This window comes from Crinia signifera, unplaced genomic scaffold, assembly GCF_055691185.1.
Source record: "Crinia signifera unplaced genomic scaffold, ASM5569118v1 HAP2_SCAFFOLD_120, whole genome shotgun sequence".
NCBI lineage: Eukaryota > Metazoa > Chordata > Amphibia > Anura > Myobatrachidae > Crinia > Crinia signifera.
The window spans coordinates 340,688-356,084 of record NW_028142013.1 but is presented as its reverse complement, the minus strand read 5'-3'; positions in this window follow the sequence as shown (position 1 = coordinate 356,084).

The following is a 15,397-nucleotide window of genomic DNA, read 5'->3' as shown; positions in this document are numbered from 1 at the left end:
CGGAATAGGCTGGAGCAGATTTTTCAACGCTATCTTGTTCAGACAATGCCTACAAGTCTAAATATGCATTTTCAGCCTTCTAGCTCTTTTCGTTAAGGAGTTATTGCAAGGCATTTGGAAAAAATGTCAACGCGGTTTTCTCTAAGGCGGAATAAGCTGGAGCAGATTTTTCAACGCTATCTTGTTCATACAATGCCTACAAGTCTAAATCTGCATTTTCAGCCTTCTAGCTCTTTTCGTTAAGGAGTTATTGCAAGGCATTTGGAAAAAATGTCAACGCGGTTTTCTCTAAGGCGGAATAAGCTAGAGCCGATTTTTCAACGCTATCTTGTTCAGATAATGCCTACAAGTCTAAATATGCATTTTCAGCCTTCTAGCTCTTTTCGTTAAGGAGTTATTGCAAGGCATTTGGAAAAAATGTCAACGCGGTTTTCTCTAAGGCGGAATAAGCTAGAGCCGATTTTTCAACGCTGTCTTGTTCACACAATGCCTACAAGTCTAAATATGCATTTTCAGCCTTCTAGCTCTTTTCGTTAAGGAGTTATTGCAAGGCATTTGGAAAAAATGTCAACGCGGTTTTCTCTAAGGCGGAATAAGCTGGAGCAGATTTTTCAACGCTATCTTGTTCACACAATGCCTACAAGTCTAAATCTGCATTTTCAGCCTTCTAGCTCTTTTCGTTAAGGAGTTATTGCAAGGCATTTGGAAAAAATGTCAACGCGGTTTTCTCTAAGGCGGAATAAGCTGGAGCAGATTTTTCAACGCTATCTTGTTCAGACAATGCCTACAAGTCTAAATATGCATTTTCAGCCTTCTAGCTCTTTTCCTTAAGGAGTTATTGCAAGGCATTTGGAAAAAATGTCAACGCGGTTTTCTCTAAGGCGGAATAAGCTAGAGCCGATTTTTCAACGCTATCTTGTTCACACAATGCCTACAAGTCTAAATATGCATTTTCAGCCTTCTAGCTCTTTTCCTTAAGGAGTTATTGCAAGGCATTTGGAAAAAATGTCAACGCGGTTTTCTCTAAGGCGGAATAAGCTAGAGCCGATTTTTCAACGCTATCTTGTTCACACAATGCCTACAAGTCTAAATATGCATTTTCAGCCTTCTAGCTCTTTTCGTTAAGGAGTTATTGCAAGGCATTTGAAAAAAATGTCAACGCGGTTTTCTCTAAGGCGGAATAAGCTGGAGCAGATTTTTCAACGCTATCTTGTTCAGACAATGCCTACAAGTCTAAATCTGCATTTTCAGCCTTCTAGCTCTTTTCGTTAAGGAGTTATTGCAAGGCATTTGGAAAAAATGTCAACGCGGTTTTCTCTAAGGCGGAATAAGCTAGAGCCGATTTTTCAACGCTATCTTGTTCAGACAATGCCTACAAGTCTAAATATGCATTTTCAGCCTTCTAGCTCTTTTCGTTAAGGAGTTATTGCAAGGCATTTGGAAAAAATGTCAACGCGGTTTTCTCTAAGGCGGAATAAGCTAGAGCCGATTTTTCAACGCTATCTTGTTCACACAATGCCTACAAGTCTAAATATGCATTTTCAGCCTTCTAGCTCTTTTCGTTAAGGAGTTATTGCAAGGCATTTGGAAAAAATGTCAACGCGGTTTTCTCTAAGGCGGAATAAGCTGGAGCAGATTTTTCAACGCTATCTTGTTCAGACAATGCCTACAAGTCTAAATATGCATTTTCAGCCTTCTAGCTCTTTTCGTTAAGGAGTTATTGCAAGGCATTTGGAAAAAATGTCAACGCGGTTTTCTCTAAGGCGGAATAAGCTAGAGCCGATTTTTCAACGCTATCTTGTTCACACAATGCCTACAAGTCTAAATATGCATTTTCAGCCTTCTAGCTCTTTTCGTTAAGGAGTTATTGCAAGGCATTTGGAAAAAATGTCAACGCGGTTTTCTCTAAGGCGGAATAAGCTGGAGCAGATTTTTCAACGCTATCTTGTTCAGACAATGCCTACAAGTCTAAATATGCATTTTCAGCCTTCTAGCTCTTTTCGTTAAGGAGTTATTGCAAGGCATTTGGAAAAAATGTCAACGCGGTTTTCTCTAAGGCGGAATAAGCTAGAGCCGATTTTTCAACGCTATCTTGTTCACACAATGCCTACAAGTCTAAATATGCATTTTCAGCCTTCTAGCTCTTTTCCTTAAGGAGTTATTGCAAGGCATTTGGAAAAAATGTCAACGCTGTTTTCTCTAAGGCGGAATAAGCTGGAGCAGATTTTTCAACGCTATCTTGTTCAGACAATGCCTACAAGTCTAAATATGCATTTTCAGCCTTCTAGCTCTTTTCGTTAAGGAGTTATTGCAAGGCATTTGGAAAAAATGTCAACGCGGTTTTCTCTAAGGCGGAATAAGCTAGAGCCGATTTTTCAACGCTATCTTGTTCACACAATGCCTACAAGTCTAAATATGCATTTTCAGCCTTCTAGCTCTTTTCGTTAAGGAGTTATTGCAAGGCATTTGGAAAAAATGTCAACGCGGTTTTCTCTAAGGCGGAATAAGCTGGAGCAGATTTTTCAACGCTATCTTGTTCAGACAATGCCTACAAGTCTAAATATGCATTTTCAGCCTTCTAGCTCTTTTCGTTAAGGAGTTATTGCAAGGCATTTGGAAAAAATGTCAACGCGGTTTTCTCTAAGGCGGAATAAGCTAGAGCCGATTTTTCAACGCTATCTTGTTCACACAATGCCTACAAGTCTAAATATGCATTTTCAGCCTTCTAGCTCTTTTCGTTAAGGAGTTATTGCAAGGCATTTGGAAAAAATGTCAACGCGGTTTTCTCTAAGGCGGAATAAGCTAGAGCCGATTTTTCAACGGTATCTTGTTCACACAATGCCTACAAGTCTAAATATGCATTTTCAGCCTTCTAGCTCTTTTCGTTAAGGAGTTATTGCAAGGCATTTGGAAAAAATGTCAACGCGGTTTTCTCTAAGGCGGAATAAGCTAGAGCCGATTTTTCAACGCTATCTTGTTCACACAATGCCTACAAGTCTAAATATGCATTTTCAGCCTTCTTGCTCTTTTCGTTAAGGAGTTATTGCAAGGCATTTGGAAAAAATGTCAACGCGGTTTTCTCTAAGGCGGAATAAGCTGGAGCAGATTTTTCAACGCTATCTTGTTCAGACAATGCCTACAAGTCTAAATATGCATTTTCAGCCTTCTAGCTCTTTTCGTTAAGGAGTTATTGCAAGGCATTTGGAAAAAATTTCAACGCGGTTTTCTCTAAGGCGGAATAAGCTAGAGCCGATTTTTCAACGCTATCTTGTTCACACAATGCCTACAAGTCTAAATATGCATTTTCAGCCTTCTAGCTCTTTTCGTTAAGGAGTTATTGCAAGGCATTTGGAAAAAATGTCAACGCGGTTTTCTCTAAGGCCGAATAAGCTGGAGCAGATTTTTCAACGCTATCTTGTTCAGACAATGCCTACAAGTCTAAATATGCATTTTCAGCCTTCTAGCTCTTTTTGTTAAGGAGTTATTGCAAGGCATTTGGAAAAAATGTCAACGCGGTTTTCTCTAAGGCGGAATAAGCTGGAGCCGATTTTTTAACGCTATCTTGTTCAGACAATGCCTACAAGTCTAAATATGCATTTTCAGCCTTCTAGCTCTTTTCGTTAAGGAGTTATTGCAAGGCATTTGGAAAAAATGTCAACGCGGTTTTCTCTAAGGCGGAATAAGCTAGAGCCGATTTTTCAACGCTATCTTGTTCACACAATGCCTACAAGTCTAAATATGCATTTTCAGCCTTCTAGCTCTTTTCGTTAAGGAGTTATTGCAAGGCATTTGGAAAAAATGTCAACGCGGTTTTCTCTAAGGCGGAATAAGCTGGAGCAGATTTTTCAACGCTATCTTGTTCAGACAATGCCTACAAGTCTAAATATGCATTTTCAGCCTTCTAGCTCTTTTCGTTAAGGAGTTATTGCAAGGCATTTGGAAAAAATGTCAACGCGGTTTTCTCTAAGGCGGAATAAGCTAGAGCCGATTTTTCAACGCTATCTTGTTCAGACAATGCCTACAAGTCTAAATATGCATTTTCAGCCTTCTAGCTCTTTTTGTTAAGGAGTTATTGCAAGGCATTTGGAAAAAATGTCAACGCGGTTTTCTCTAAGGCGGAATAGGCTAGAGCCGATTTTTCAACGCTATCTTGTTCACACAATGCCTACAAGTCTAAATATGCATTTTCAGCCTTCTAGCTCTTTTCGTTAAGGAGTTATTGCAAGGCATTTGGAAAAAATGTCAACGCGGTTTTCTCTAAGGCGGAATAAGCTAGAGCCGATTTTTCAACGCTATCTTGTTCACACAATGCCTACAAGTCTAAATATGCATTTTCAGCCTTCTTGCTCTTTTCGTTAAGGAGTTATTGCAAGGCATTTGGAAAAAATGTCAACGCGGTTTTCTCTAAGGCGGAATAAGCTGGAGCAGATTTTTCAACGCTATCTTGTTCAGACAATGCCTACAAGTCTAAATATGCATTTTCAGCCTTCTAGCTCTTTTCGTTAAGGAGTTATTGCAAGGCATTTGGAAAAAATTTCAACGCGGTTTTCTCTAAGGCGGAATAAGCTAGAGCCGATTTTTCAACGCTATCTTGTTCACACAATGCCTACAAGTCTAAATATGCATTTTCAGCCTTCTAGCTCTTTTCGTTAAGGAGTTATTGCAAGGCATTTGGAAAAAATGTCAACGCGGTTTTCTCTAAGGCCGAATAAGCTGGAGCAGATTTTTCAACGCTATCTTGTTCAGACAATGCCTACAAGTCTAAATATGCATTTTCAGCCTTCTAGCTCTTTTTGTTAAGGAGTTATTGCAAGGCATTTGGAAAAAATGTCAACGCGGTTTTCTCTAAGGCGGAATAAGCTGGAGCCGATTTTTTAACGCTATCTTGTTCAGACAATGCCTACAAGTCTAAATATGCATTTTCAGCCTTCTAGCTCTTTTCGTTAAGGAGTTATTGCAAGGCATTTGGAAAAAATGTCAACGCGGTTTTCTCTAAGGCGGAATAAGCTAGAGCCGATTTTTCAACGCTATCTTGTTCACACAATGCCTACAAGTCTAAATATGCATTTTCAGCCTTCTAGCTCTTTTCGTTAAGGAGTTATTGCAAGGCATTTGGAAAAAATGTCAACGCGGTTTTCTCTAAGGCGGAATAAGCTGGAGCAGATTTTTCAACGCTATCTTGTTCAGACAATGCCTACAAGTCTAAATATGCATTTTCAGCCTTCTAGCTCTTTTCGTTAAGGAGTTATTGCAAGGCATTTGGAAAAAATGTCAACGCGGTTTTCTCTAAGGCGGAATAAGCTAGAGCCGATTTTTCAACGCTATCTTGTTCAGACAATGCCTACAAGTCTAAATATGCATTTTCAGCCTTCTAGCTCTTTTTGTTAAGGAGTTATTGCAAGGCATTTGGAAAAAATGTCAACGCGGTTTTCTCTAAGGCGGAATAGGCTAGAGCCGATTTTTCAACGCTATCTTGTTCACACAATGCCTACAAGTCTAAATATGCATTTTCAGCCTTCTAGCTCTTTTCGTTAAGGAGTTATTGCAAGGCATTTGGAAAAAATGTCAACGCGGTTTTCTCTAAGGCGGAATAAGCTAGAGCCGATTTTTCAACGCTATCTTGTTCACACAATGCCTACAAGTCTAAATATGCATTTTCAGCCTTCTTGCTCTTTTCGTTAAGGAGTTATTGCAAGGCATTTGGAAAAAATGTCAACGCGGTTTTCTCTAAGGCGGAATAAGCTGGAGCAGATTTTTCAACGCTATCTTGTTCAGACAATGCCTACAAGTCTAAATATGCATTTTCAGCCTTCTAGCTCTTTTCGTTAAGGAGTTATTGCAAGGCATTTGGAAAAAATTTCAACGCGGTTTTCTCTAAGGCGGAATAAGCTAGAGCCGATTTTTCAACGCTATCTTGTTCACACAATGCCTACAAGTCTAAATATGCATTTTCAGCCTTCTAGCTCTTTTCGTTAAGGAGTTATTGCAAGGCATTTGGAAAAAATGTCAACGCGGTTTTCTCTAAGGCCGAATAAGCTGGAGCAGATTTTTCAACGCTATCTTGTTCAGACAATGCCTACAAGTCTAAATATGCATTTTCAGCCTTCTAGCTCTTTTTGTTAAGGAGTTATTGCAAGGCATTTGGAAAAAATGTCAACGCGGTTTTCTCTAAGGCGGAATAAGCTGGAGCCGATTTTTTAACGCTATCTTGTTCAGACAATGCCTACAAGTCTAAATATGCATTTTCAGCCTTCTAGCTCTTTTCGTTAAGGAGTTATTGCAAGGCATTTGGAAAAAATGTCAACGCGGTTTTCTCTAAGGCGGAATAAGCTAGAGCCGATTTTTCAACGCTATCTTGTTCACACAATGCCTACAAGTCTAAATATGCATTTTCAGCCTTCTAGCTCTTTTCGTTAAGGAGTTATTGCAAGGCATTTGGAAAAAATGTCAACGCGGTTTTCTCTAAGGCGGAATAAGCTGGAGCAGATTTTTCAACGCTATCTTGTTCAGACAATGCCTACAAGTCTAAATATGCATTTTTAGCCTTCTAGCTCTTTTCGTTAAGGAGTTATTGCAAGGCATTTGGAAAAAATGTCAACGCGGTTTTCTCTAAGGCGGAATAAGCTAGAGCCGATTTTTCAACGCTATCTTGTTCAGACAATGCCTACAAGTCTAAATATGCATTTTCAGCCTTCTAGCTCTTTTTGTTAAGGAGTTATTGCAAGGCATTTGGAAAAAATGTCAACGCGGTTTTCTCTAAGGCGGAATAGGCTAGAGCCGATTTTTCAACGCTATCTTGTTCACACAATGCCTACAAGTCTAAATATGCATTTTCAGCCTTCTAGCTCTTTTCGTTAAGGAGTTATTGCAAGGCATTTGGAAAAAATGTCAACGCGGTTTTCTCTAAGGCGGAATAAGCTAGAGCCGATTTTTCAACGCTATCTTGTTCACACAATGCCTACAAGTCTAAATATGCATTTTCAGCCTTCTAGCTCTTTTCGTTAAGGAGTTATTGCAAGGCATTTGGAAAAAATGTCAACGCGGTTTTCTCTAAGGCGGAATAAGCTAGAGCCGATTTTTCAACGCTATCTTGTTCACACAATGCCTACAAGTCTAAATATGCATTTTCAGCCTTCTAGCTCTTTTCGTTAAGGAGTTATTGCAAGGCATTTGGAAAAAATGTCAACGCGGTTTTCTCTAAGGCGGAATAAGCTGGAGCAGATTTTTCAACGCTATCTTGTTCAGACAATGCCTACAAGTCTAAATATGCATTTTCAGCCTTCTAGCTCTTTTCGTTAAGGAGTTATTGCAAGGCATTTGGAAAAAATGTCAACGCGGTTTTCTCTAAGGCGGAATAAGCTAGAGCCGATTTTTCAACGCTATCTTGTTAACACAATGCCTACAAGTCTAAATATGCATTTTCAGCCTTCTAGCTCTTTTCGTTAAGGAGTTATTGCAAGGCATTTGGAAAAAATGTCAACGCGGTTTTCTCTAAGGCGGAATAAGCTGGAGCAGATTTTTCAACGCTATCTTGTTCACACAATGCCTACGAGTCTAAATCTGCATTTTCAGCCTTCTAGCTCTTTTCTTTAAGGAGTTATTGCAAGGCATTTGGCAAAAATGTCAACGCGGTTTTCTCTAAGGCGGAATAAGCTAGAGCCGATTTTTCAACGCTATCTTGTTCACACAATGCCTACAAGTCTAAATATGCATTTTCAGCCTTCTAGCTCTTTTCGTTAAGGAGTTATTGCAAGGCATTTGGAAAAAAATGTCAACGCGGTTTTCTCTAAGGCGGAATAAGCTAGAGCCGATTTTTCAACGCTATCTTGTTCACACAATGCCTACAAGTCTAAATATGCATTTTCAGCCTTCTAGCTCTTTTCGTTAAGGAGTTATTGCAAGGCATTTGGAAAAAATGTCAACGCGGTTTTCTCTAAGGCGGAATAAGCTAGAGCCGATTTTTCAACGCTATCTTGTTCACACAATGCCTACAAGTCTAAATATGCATTTTCAGCCTTCTAGCTCTTTTCGTTAAGGAGTTATTGCAAGGCATTTGGAAAAAATGTCAACGCGGTTTTCTCTAAGGCGGAATAGGCTGGAGCAGATTTTTCAACGCTATCTTGTTCAGACAATGCCTACAAGTCTAAATATGCATTTTCAGCCTTCTAGCTCTTTTCGTTAAGGAGTTATTGCAAGGCATTTGGAAAAAATGTCAACGCGGTTTTCTCTAAGGCGGAATAAGCTGGAGCAGATTTTTCAACGCTATCTTGTTCAGACAATGCCTACAAGTCTAAATATGCATTTTCAGCCTTCTAGCTCTTTTCCTTAAGGAGTTATTGCAAGGCATTTGGAAAAAATGTCAACGCGGTTTTCTCTAAGGCGGAATAAGCTAGAGCCGATTTTTCAACGCTATCTTGTTCACACAATGCCTACAAGTCTAAATATGCATTTTCAGCCTTCTAGCTCTTTTCGTTAAGGAGTTATTGCAAGGCATTTGGAAAAAATGTCAACGCGGTTTTCTCTAAGGCCGAATAAGCTGGAGCAGATTTTTCAACGCTATCTTGTTCAGACAATGCCTACAAGTCTAAATATGCATTTTCAGCCTTCTAGCTCTTTTTGTTAAGGAGTTATTGCAAGGCATTTGGAAAAAATGTCAACGCGGTTTTCTCTAAGGCGGAATAAGCTGGAGCCGATTTTTTAACGCTATCTTGTTCAGACAATGCCTACAAGTCTAAATATGCATTTTCAGCCTTCTAGCTCTTTTCGTTAAGGAGTTATTGCAAGGCATTTGGAAAAAATGTCAACGCGGTTTTCTCTAAGGCGGAATAAGCTAGAGCCGATTTTTCAACGCTATCTTGTTCACACAATGCCTACAAGTCTAAATATGCATTTTCAGCCTTCTAGCTCTTTTCGTTAAGGAGTTATTGCAAGGCATTTGGAAAAAATGTCAACGCGGTTTTCTCTAAGGCGGAATAAGCTGGAGCAGATTTTTCAACGCTATCTTGTTCAGACAATGCCTACAAGTCTAAATATGCATTTTCAGCCTTCTAGCTCTTTTCGTTAAGGAGTTATTGCAAGGCATTTGGAAAAAATGTCAACGCGGTTTTCTCTAAGGCGGAATAAGCTAGAGCCGATTTTTCAACGCTATCTTGTTCAGACAATGCCTACAAGTCTAAATATGCATTTTCAGCCTTCTAGCTCTTTTTGTTAAGGAGTTATTGCAAGGCATTTGGAAAAAATGTCAACGCGGTTTTCTCTAAGGCGGAATAGGCTAGAGCCGATTTTTCAACGCTATCTTGTTCACACAATGCCTACAAGTCTAAATATGCATTTTCAGCCTTCTAGCTCTTTTCCTTAAGGAGTTATTGCAAGGCATTTGGAAAAAATGTCAACGCGGTTTTCTCTAAGGCGGAATAAGCTAGAGCCGATTTTTCAACGCTATCTTGTTCACACAATGCCTACAAGTCTAAATATGCATTTTCAGCCTTCTAGCTCTTTTCGTTAAGGAGTTATTGCAAGGCATTTGGAAAAAATGTCAACGCGGTTTTCTCTAAGGCGGAATAAGCTAGAGCCGATTTTTCAACGCTATCTTGTTCACACAATGCCTACAAGTCTAAATATGCATTTTCAGCCTTCTAGCTCTTTTCGTTAAGGAGTTATTGCAAGGCATTTGGAAAAAATGTCAACGCGGTTTTCTCTAAGGCGGAATAAGCTAGAGCCGATTTTTCAACGCTATCTTGTTCACACAATGCCTACAAGTCTAAATATGCATTTTCAGCCTTCTAGCTCTTTTCGTTAAGGAGTTATTGCAAGGCATTTGGAAAAAATGTCAACGCGGTTTTCTCTAAGGCGGAATAAGCTGGAGCCGATTTTTCAACGCTATCTTGTTCAGACAATGCCTACAAGTCTAAATATGCATTTTCAGCCTTCTAGCTCTTTTCGTTAAGGAGTTATTGCAAGGCATTTGGAAAAAATGTCAACGCGGTTTTCTCTAAGGCGGAATAAGCTAGAGCCGATTTTTCAACGCTATCTTGTTCAAACAATGCCTACAAGTCTAAATATGCATTTTCAGCCTTCTAGCTCTTTTCGTTAAGGAGTTATTGCAAGGCATTTGGAAAAAATGTCAACGCGGTTTTCTCTAAGGCGGAATAAGCTGGAGCAGATTTTTCAACGCTATCTTGTTCACACAATGCCTACGAGTCTAAATCTGCATTTTCAGCCTTCTAGCTCTTTTCTTTAAGGAGTTATTGCAAGGCATTTGGCAAAAATGTCAACGCGGTTTTCTCTAAGGCGGAATAAGCTAGAGCCGATTTTTCAACGCTATCTTGTTCACACAATGCCTACAAGTCTAAATATGCATTTTCAGCCTTCTAGCTCTTTTCGTTAAGGAGTTATTGCAAGGCATTTGGAAAAAAATGTCAACGCGGTTTTCTCTAAGGCGGAATAAGCTAGAGCCGATTTTTCAACGCTATCTTGTTCACACAATGCCTACAAGTCTAAATATGCATTTTCAGCCTTCTAGCTCTTTTCGTTAAGGAGTTATTGCAAGGCATTTGGAAAAAATGTCAACGCGGTTTTCTCTAAGGCGGAATAAGCTAGAGCCGATTTTTCAACGCTATCTTGTTCACACAATGCCTACAAGTCTAAATATGCATTTTCAGCCTTCTAGCTCTTTTCGTTAAGGAGTTATTGCAAGGCATTTGGAAAAAATGTCAACGCGGTTTTCTCTAAGGCGGAATAGGCTGGAGCAGATTTTTCAACGCTATCTTGTTCAGACAATGCCTACAAGTCTAAATATGCATTTTCAGCCTTCTAGCTCTTTTCGTTAAGGAGTTATTGCAAGGCATTTGGAAAAAATGTCAACGCGGTTTTCTCTAAGGCGGAATAAGCTGGAGCAGATTTTTCAACGCTATCTTGTTCATACAATGCCTACAAGTCTAAATCTGCATTTTCAGCCTTCTAGCTCTTTTCGTTAAGGAGTTATTGCAAGGCATTTGGAAAAAATGTCAACGCGGTTTTCTCTAAGGCGGAATAAGCTAGAGCCGATTTTTCAACGCTATCTTGTTCAGATAATGCCTACAAGTCTAAATATGCATTTTCAGCCTTCTAGCTCTTTTCGTTAAGGAGTTATTGCAAGGCATTTGGAAAAAATGTCAACGCGGTTTTCTCTAAGGCGGAATAAGCTAGAGCCGATTTTTCAACGCTGTCTTGTTCACACAATGCCTACAAGTCTAAATATGCATTTTCAGCCTTCTAGCTCTTTTCGTTAAGGAGTTATTGCAAGGCATTTGGAAAAAATGTCAACGCGGTTTTCTCTAAGGCGGAATAAGCTGGAGCAGATTTTTCAACGCTATCTTGTTCACACAATGCCTACAAGTCTAAATCTGCATTTTCAGCCTTCTAGCTCTTTTCGTTAAGGAGTTATTGCAAGGCATTTGGAAAAAATGTCAACGCGGTTTTCTCTAAGGCGGAATAAGCTGGAGCAGATTTTTCAACGCTATCTTGTTCAGACAATGCCTACAAGTCTAAATATGCATTTTCAGCCTTCTAGCTCTTTTCCTTAAGGAGTTATTGCAAGGCATTTGGAAAAAATGTCAACGCGGTTTTCTCTAAGGCGGAATAAGCTAGAGCCGATTTTTCAACGCTATCTTGTTCACACAATGCCTACAAGTCTAAATATGCATTTTCAGCCTTCTAGCTCTTTTCCTTAAGGAGTTATTGCAAGGCATTTGGAAAAAATGTCAACGCGGTTTTCTCTAAGGCGGAATAAGCTAGAGCCGATTTTTCAACGCTATCTTGTTCACACAATGCCTACAAGTCTAAATATGCATTTTCAGCCTTCTAGCTCTTTTCGTTAAGGAGTTATTGCAAGGCATTTGAAAAAAATGTCAACGCGGTTTTCTCTAAGGCGGAATAAGCTGGAGCAGATTTTTCAACGCTATCTTGTTCAGACAATGCCTACAAGTCTAAATCTGCATTTTCAGCCTTCTAGCTCTTTTCGTTAAGGAGTTATTGCAAGGCATTTGGAAAAAATGTCAACGCGGTTTTCTCTAAGGCGGAATAAGCTAGAGCCGATTTTTCAACGCTATCTTGTTCACACAATGCCTACAAGTCTAAATATGCATTTTCAGCCTTCTAGCTCTTTTCGTTAAGGAGTTATTGCAAGGCATTTGGAAAAAATGTCAACGCGGTTTTCTCTAAGGCGGAATAAGCTGGAGCAGATTTTTCAACGCTATCTTGTTCACACAATGCCTACAAGTCTAAATCTGCATTTTCAGCCTTCTAGCTCTTTTCGTTAAGGAGTTATTGCAAGGCATTTGGAAAAAATGTCAACGCGGTTTTCTCTAAGGCGAAATAAGCTGGAGCAGATTTTTCAACGCTATCTTGTTCAGACAATGCCTACAAGTCTAAATATGCATTTTCAGCCTTCTAGCTCTTTTCGTTAAGGAGTTATTGCAAGGCATTTGGAAAAAATGTCAACGCGGTTTTCTCTAAGGCGGAATAAGCTAGAGCCGATTTTTCAACGCTATCTTGTTCACACAATGCCTACAAGTCTAAATATGCATTTTCAGCCTTCTAGCTCTTTTCGTTAAGGAGTTATTGCAAGGCATTTGGAAAAAATGTCAACGCGGTTTTCTCTAAGGCGGAATAAGCTGGAGCAGATTTTTCAACGCTATCTTGTTCAGACAATGCCTACAAGTCTAAATATGCATTTTCAGCCTTCTAGCTCTTTTCGTTAAGGAGTTATTGCAAGGCATTTGGAAAAAATGTCAACGCGGTTTTCTCTAAGGCGGAATAAGCTGGAGCAGATTTTTCAACGCTATCTTGTTCAGACAATGCCTACAAGTCTAAATATGCATTTTCAGCCTTCTAGCTCTTTTCGTTAAGGAGTTATTGCAAGGCATTTGGAAAAAATGTCAACGCGGTTTTCTCTAAGGCGGAATAAGCTAGAGCCGATTTTTCAACGCTATCTTGTTCACACAATGCCTACAAGTCTAAATATGCATTTTCAGCCTTCTAGCTCTTTTCGTTAAGGAGTTATTGCAAGGCATTTGGAAAAAATGTCAACGCGGTTTTCTCTAAGGCGGAATAAGCTAGAGCCGATTTTTCAACGCTATCTTGTTCACACAATGCCTACAAGTCTAAATATGCATTTTCAGCCTTCTAGCTCTTTTCGTTAAGGAGTTATTGCAAGGCATTTGGAAAAAATGTCAACGCGGTTTTCTCTAAGGCGGAATAAGCTAGAGCCGATTTTTCAACGCTATCTTGTTCACACAATGCCTACAAGTCTAAATATGCATTTTCAGCCTTCTTGCTCTTTTCGTTAAGGAGTTATTGCAAGGCATTTGGAAAAAATGTCAACGCGGTTTTCTCTAAGGCGGAATAAGCTGGAGCAGATTTTTCAACGCTATCTTGTTCAGACAATGCCTACAAGTCTAAATATGCATTTTCAGCCTTCTAGCTCTTTTCGTTAAGGAGTTATTGCAAGGCATTTGGAAAAAATTTCAACGCGGTTTTCTCTAAGGCGGAATAAGCTAGAGCCGATTTTTCAACGCTATCTTGTTCACACAATGCCTACAAGTCTAAATATGCATTTTCAGCCTTCTAGCTCTTTTCGTTAAGGAGTTATTGCAAGGCATTTGGAAAAAATGTCAACGCGGTTTTCTCTAAGGCCGAATAAGCTGGAGCAGATTTTTCAACGCTATCTTGTTCAGACAATGCCTACAAGTCTAAATATGCATTTTCAGCCTTCTAGCTCTTTTTGTTAAGGAGTTATTGCAAGGCATTTGGAAAAAATGTCAACGCGGTTTTCTCTAAGGCGGAATAAGCTGGAGCCGATTTTTTAACGCTATCTTGTTCAGACAATGCCTACAAGTCTAAATATGCATTTTCAGCCTTCTAGCTCTTTTCGTTAAGGAGTTATTGCAAGGCATTTGGAAAAAATGTCAACGCGGTTTTCTCTAAGGCGGAATAAGCTAGAGCCGATTTTTCAACGCTATCTTGTTCACACAATGCCTACAAGTCTAAATATGCATTTTCAGCCTTCTAGCTCTTTTCGTTAAGGAGTTATTGCAAGGCATTTGGAAAAAATGTCAACGCGGTTTTCTCTAAGGCGGAATAAGCTGGAGCAGATTTTTCAACGCTATCTTGTTCACACAATGCCTACGAGTCTAAATCTGCATTTTCAGCCTTCTAGCTCTTTTCTTTAAGGAGTTATTGCAAGGCATTTGGCAAAAATGTCAACGCGGTTTTCTCTAAGGCGGAATAAGCTAGAGCCGATTTTTCAACGCTATCTTGTTCACACAATGCCTACAAGTCTAAATATGCATTTTCAGCCTTCTAGCTCTTTTCGTTAAGGAGTTATTGCAAGGCATTTGGAAAAAAATGTCAACGCGGTTTTCTCTAAGGCGGAATAAGCTAGAGCCGATTTTTCAACGCTATCTTGTTCACACAATGCCTACAAGTCTAAATATGCATTTTCAGCCTTCTAGCTCTTTTCGTTAAGGAGTTATTGCAAGGCATTTGGAAAAAATGTCAACGCGGTTTTCTCTAAGGCGGAATAAGCTAGAGCCGATTTTTCAACGCTATCTTGTTCACACAATGCCTACAAGTCTAAATATGCATTTTCAGCCTTCTAGCTCTTTTCGTTAAGGAGTTATTGCAAGGCATTTGGAAAAAATGTCAACGCGGTTTTCTCTAAGGCGGAATAGGCTGGAGCAGATTTTTCAACGCTATCTTGTTCAGACAATGCCTACAAGTCTAAATATGCATTTTCAGCCTTCTAGCTCTTTTCGTTAAGGAGTTATTGCAAGGCATTTGGAAAAAATGTCAACGCGGTTTTCTCTAAGGCGGAATAAGCTGGAGCAGATTTTTCAACGCTATCTTGTTCATACAATGCCTACAAGTCTAAATCTGCATTTTCAGCCTTCTAGCTCTTTTCGTTAAGGAGTTATTGCAAGGCATTTGGAAAAAATGTCAACGCGGTTTTCTCTAAGGCGGAATAAGCTAGAGCCGATTTTTCAACGCTATCTTGTTCAGATAATGCCTACAAGTCTAAATATGCATTTTCAGCCTTCTAGCTCTTTTCGTTAAGGAGTTATTGCAAGGCATTTGGAAAAAATGTCAACGCGGTTTTCTCTAAGGCGGAATAAGCTAGAGCCGATTTTTCAACGCTGTCTTGTTCACACAATGCCTACAAGTCTAAATATGCATTTTCAGCCTTCTAGCTCTTTTCGTTAAGGAGTTATTGCAAGGCATTTGGAAAAAATGTCAACGCGGTTTTCTCTAAGGCGGAATAAGCTGGAGCAGATTTTTCAACGCTATCTTGTTCACACAATGCCTACAAGTCTAAATCTGCATTTTCAGCCTTCTAGCTCTTTTCGTTAAGGAGTTATTG